We start from the raw sequence: 6000 nt of genomic DNA on the forward strand, positions 1-6000 counted from the left end.
TTTACTTCATGCAGGAGAGAGGCTGTCATGATTAGATTTCATTTTAGAGTGGCGATTGATTCATTTCTGTTGGACCTTTCAAGCCTACCTTAAAAAAAAGTTTTAAACAGATTTTAACTGTGTATGTTGCTGTTTATTATTACAGTATACTAACTGTATTATAAGTTGAAAATATGACGTTAAGTTTTAGACCATACAGTATGTAGAGCTGCAGTAGTAATAACCTGACATAGGGGAAGTGAGTAAAATGCTAGGAAATTAATCATACAGTCGCAGAGAAAGAGTACAAAATGTTTTTGATATATATATCCACATGAAGTCATACTGGTATTCAGTACAGTATGAATGGTCATGGCCCTTAGACTGATTGGACTGTATCAGTGTAAGTGCCCTTTAAAAAACATGTATATATATATTTCACCTTTATTAAACCAGTTAGGCCAGTTGAGAACAAGTTCTCATTTACAACTGCCACCTGGCCAAGATAATGCAAAGCAGTGTGACACACACAACAACACAGAGTTACACATGGAATAAACAGAAATACAGTCAATAACACAATAGAAATATATATATACAATGTGCAAATTGTAACGGTTTTGACTTGAGGTTATTGTTTGTAGGGGTGCCAGGTTTCTCCTCTTGGTTTGGGAGGGAATGAGTCCCGTCTGGTCCTTCAAGTCTACACTAGAGGTCGACCGATTAAATGGAATGGCCGAATAATTAGGGCCGATTTCAAGTTTTCATAACAATCGGAAATCGGTAATTTTGTACGCTGATTTTGCAGATTTTCCCCCCATTTCTCCCCATCTTTATTTAACTAGGCAAGTCAATTAAGAACACATTCTTATTTTCAATGACGACCTTGGAACGGTGGGTTAATTGCCTTGTTCAGGGGCAGAACAACAAATTTCTACCTCGTCAGCTCAGGGATTCAATCTTGCAACCGTACGGTTAACTAGTCCAACACTCCAACCACCTGCCTCACGAGCAGCCCGCCTGTTACGCGAATGCAGTAAGAAGCCAAGGTAAGTTGCTAGCTAGCATTAAACTTAATCAATCATAATCACTAGTTATAACTACGCATGGTTGATGATATTACTAGTTTATCTAGCGTGTCCTGCGTTGCATATAATCGATGCAGTGCGCATTCGCGAAAAAGGACTGCCGTTGCTCCAACGTGTACCTAACCATAAACACCAATGCCTTTCTTAAAATCAATACACAGAAGTATATATTTTTAAAACTGCATATTTAGCTAAAATAAATCCAGGTCAGCAGGCAATATTAACCAGGTGTAATTGTGTCACTTCTCTTGTGTTCATTGCACGCAGAGTCAGGGTATATGCAACAGTTTGGGCCACCTGGCTCATTGCGAACTAATTTACGTAATTATGACATAACATTGAAGGTTGTGCAATGTAACAGGAATATTTAGACTGATGGATGCCACCCGTTAGATAACATACGTAACGGTTCTGTAATTCACTGAAAGAATAAACGCCTTGTTTTCGAGATGATAGTTTCTGGATTCGACCATATTAATGACCTAAGGCTCGTATTTCTGTGTGTTATTATGTTATAACTAAGTCTATGATTTGATAGAGCAGTCTGACTGAGCGATGGTAGGCAGCAGCAGGCTCGTAAGCATTCATTCAAACAGCACTTTCGTGCGTTTTGCCTGCAGCTCTGCTGTTTATGACTTCAAGCCTATCAACTCCCAAGATTAGGCTGGTGTAACGATGTGATGTGAAATGGCTAGCTAGTTAGCGGGGTGCGCGCTAATAGCGTTTCAAATGTCACTCGCTCTGAGACTTGGAGTCGTTATTCCCCTTGCTCTGCATGGGTAACGCTGCTTCGAGGGTTGCTGTTGTCGTTGTGTTCCTGGTTCGAGCCCAGGTAGGAGCGAGGAGAGGTACGGAAGCTATACTGTTACACTGGCAATACTAAAGTGCCTATAAGAACATCCAATAGTCAAAGGTATATGTGTAGTCCACAACGCAAAGTGTGGATCCGATCCTGGGCAAACTCTATTAGGCTACAAAGCACACTTTTAAATACAACAAAACAAACCGAATAGAGCAGCTTCGAAACTGAGGGTTGAACACATCCTCATTTGCGTCTCCATCACAACCCCACTTTTACGCAGCTGATGCTGGCTATTTATAAAGGGGAAGCGCCCTATTGGAAGGAGATGCACAGACGATTCAGACAAATTCAGGGCCGTCACAAAATGGAATAAAGAGGTAAGGCAATAAATAGGCCACAGTAACGAAGTAATTACAATTTAGCAAATTAACACAAGTGATAGATGTGCAGATGATGATGTCCAAGTAGAAATACTGGTGTGCAAAAGAGCAAAAAAAGTAAATAAAAACAATATGGGGATGAGGTAGGTGGTTGGATGGGCTATTAATAGATGGGCTGTGTACAGCTGCAGCGATCGGTAAGCTGCTCAGATAGCTTCAGCTATTTTAGCTATTTTTTATCAACTTCAGCTATTTTTGCAATTCGTTCAAGACATTGGCAGCAGAGAATTGGAAGGAAATGAGGTGTTGGCTTTGGGGATGACCAGTGAGATATACCTGCTGGAGCGTGTGCTACGGGTGGGTGCTGCTATAGTGACCAATAAGCTGAGATAAGGCAGTGCTTTACCTAGCAAATACTTATAGATGACCTGGAGCCAGTGGGTTTGGCGAAGAATATGTCGCGAGGACCAGCCAACGAGAGCATACAGGGTGCAGTGGTGGGTAGTATATTGGCTTTGGTGACAAAACGGATGGCACTGTGATAGACTGCATCCAGTTTGATGGGTAGAATTTGGAGGCTATTTTGTAAATGACATCGCCGAAGTCGAGGATTGGTAGGATAGTCAGTTTTACGAGGGTATGTTTGGTAAGCGTTATTGAAGGAGACTTTGTTGTGAAATAGGATGCCGATTCTAGATTTCATTTTGGATTGGAGATGCTTAATGTGAGTCTGGAAGGGGAGTTTACAGTCTAGCCAGACACCTAGGTATTTGTATTTGTCCACATATTCTAAGTCAGAACCGTCCAGAGTAGTGATGCTAGTCGGGCGGGCAGGTGCAGGCAGAGATCGGTTGAAGAGCATGCATTTTGTTTTACTTGCATTTAAGAGCAGTTGGAGGCCACAGAAGGAGTGTTGTATGGCATTGAAGCTTGTTTGTAGGTTTGTTAACACAGTGTCCAAAGAAGGGTCAGATGTAAACAGTAGTTGGTGAACCATTTGAGAAACCAAGGCTGTTGAGTCAGATTAGTAATAGGTGTTGCAACAACGGTGGCAGATAATTTTAGAAAGAGAGGGTCCAGATTGTCTAGCCCAGCTGATTTGTAGGGGTCCAGATTTTGCAGCTCTTTCAGAACATCAGCAATCTGGATTTGGGTGAAGGAGAAGCTGGGGAGGCTTTGGCAAGTAGCTGCGGGGGGTGCAAAGCTGTTGGCCAGGGTATTCAGGAGGAAAGCCGTAGAGAAATGCTTATTCAAATTCTCGATTATCGTGGATTTATCGGTGGTGACAGTGTTTCCTAACCTCAGTGCAGTGGACAGCTGGGAGGAAGTGCTCTTATTCTCCATGGACTTTACAGTGCCCCAAAACCTTTTGGAGTTGGAGCTACAGGATGAAAATCTGTTTGAACAAGCTAGCCTTTACTTTCCTAACTGACTGTATGTATTGGTTCCTGACTTTCCTGAAAAGTTGCATATCGTAGGGACTATTTGATGCTAGTGCAGTACGCCACAGGATGTTTTTTGTGCTGGTCGAGGGCAGTCAGGTCTGGAGTGAACCAAGGGCTATATCTGTTCTTAGTTCTACATATTTTGATTGGGGCATGCTTAGTTAAGATGGTGAGAAAATTACTTTTAAAGAACAACCAGGCATCCTCTACTGACGGGATGAGGTCAATATCCTTCCAGGATACCCGGCCAGGTCGATTAGAAAGGCCTGCTCACAGAAGTGTTTTAGGGAGTGCTTGCAGGCGCTGAGGGGTGGTTGTTTGATCGTGGGCCCATAATGGATGCAGGCAATGAGGCAGTGATCGCTGAGATCCTGATTGAAAACAGCAGAGGTGTATTTTGAGGGCAAGTTGGTCAGGATAATATCTATGAGGGTGCCCATGTTTACAGATTTAGAGTTGTACCTGGTTTGTTCCCTGATAATTTGTATGAGATTGAGGCCATCTAGTTTAGATTGTAGGACGGCCGGGGTGTTAACCATATCCTAGTTTAGGTCACCTAACAGAACGAACTCTGAAGATAGATGGGGGGGCAGTCAATTCATATATGGTGTCCAGGGCACAGCCCCTCTGCAAGGACCCCCTGTAAATGTGTCTGTTAATATGTCTGTATAGCTCTCAAAAGTCACTAGAAATGAGCGTTTAAAACCGTTTTTTCAAATAAAATATTGGACAAAGTGCTGAATAGCACTGCCTGGAGTTCAGAATAGCAGACAAAGGATATCAATGATTTGGAAAGATTGATCTGGTCTACTCCCAATAATGTTTACATACTGTTTTTACCCAATTTATAAGATACTGTACTCTAGTAAAGGCTCATCCTATATAACTACCGGTCAGGGTTGTGGCGCAACGGATTATATGTAATGGATTACAAAAAAAAAAAAAACTGTAATCCGTTACGTTACCAGCAAAAATATTGTACAGATTACAGATACTTTTGAAAAACTAGATGATTACTTCGAGGACTCCTTTTAAATTCCGAAAATATGTTCACACAAAAAAACTTTGACACTTCTGTTTTCTCAACGACATTCAAACCAGAACTGAAAAAAGGCGCAAATTAAAATTTGTTCAACGTGAGCGAGTCAGACTATAATTCAGAGACCACTATGATGACACAGCAAATTTGTTTGATGGATTGCGGGAAAAGAGCAGGAATAGGCTTTTGTAGGCTACAGTCCAAGCTATGTCTTCCAATGGTGTGACCGCTGTCGGCATCCAAAGATTATCCAACTTGAATAAATGCTTGGAGGTAAGGATGTCAGCAGTGGTGTAGTCTACGATGATATGAATATCACTTATTATTGATATCTACATAGCGCATTGATGTGAATCACCGCTGCTATCTCATTTAGCTATTTGCGCCTAAGGATTGTGGTTGTTCTGGATGGCTGTTCAAATATAAATGTGTATTTGAACCCAATAATGGTTGAATTCAAGAAGTTTAAGCTGCATATGAATCATTGTTTATGAAACCAGTGGACAGCCAGTGAAAATGCGCTCTAGCAACAGCTGCACAGTGAGGATCACAGCCTATGGAATAAAAGTGAGGCTTTTATTGCTCAATCTAAATCATGCCGATAAAAATAAATAAATCCATAGGCCTAATGGACACATGCTCAAACTCACACACTTTTGATAGAATTAAAAATGGGCAATCTGTATTTGCTACACCCATTTTTGGATGTGCAAGTTTGAGCATGTGTCTGTCTGTCCATTAGGCCTATGGATTTTTTTTAATCAGCAAAAAAAAAAACGTCCCCTGTTCAGGACCCTGTCTTTCAAAGATAATTCGTAAAAATCCAAATAACTTCACAGATCTTCATTGTAAAAGGTTTAAACACTGTTTCCAATGCTTGTTCAATGAACCATAAACAATTAACGAACATGCACCTGTGGAACGGTCATTAAGACACTATTAGTTTACAGACGGTAGGCAATTATGGTCAGAGTTACGAAAGTAAAAGGCCTCTTTAGTGTCCTAAGTTGACTCTGAGTGACCAGGCAGTGGCTCGGGTGGTTGTTGTCCTTGATTTTTATGGCCTTCCTGTGACATCAGGTGCTGTAGGTGTCCTGGAAGGCAGGTAGTTTGCCCCCGGTAATGCATTGTGCAGACCGCACCACGCTCTGTTGAGCCCTGCGGTTGTGGGTGGTGCAGTTGCTGTACCAGGCGGTGATACAACCCGACAGGATGCTCTCAATTGTGCATCTGTAAAAGTTTGTGAGGGCTTTATGTGACAAGCCAA

This window comes from Oncorhynchus keta, chromosome 1, assembly GCF_023373465.1.
Source record: "Oncorhynchus keta strain PuntledgeMale-10-30-2019 chromosome 1, Oket_V2, whole genome shotgun sequence".
NCBI lineage: Eukaryota > Metazoa > Chordata > Actinopteri > Salmoniformes > Salmonidae > Oncorhynchus > Oncorhynchus keta.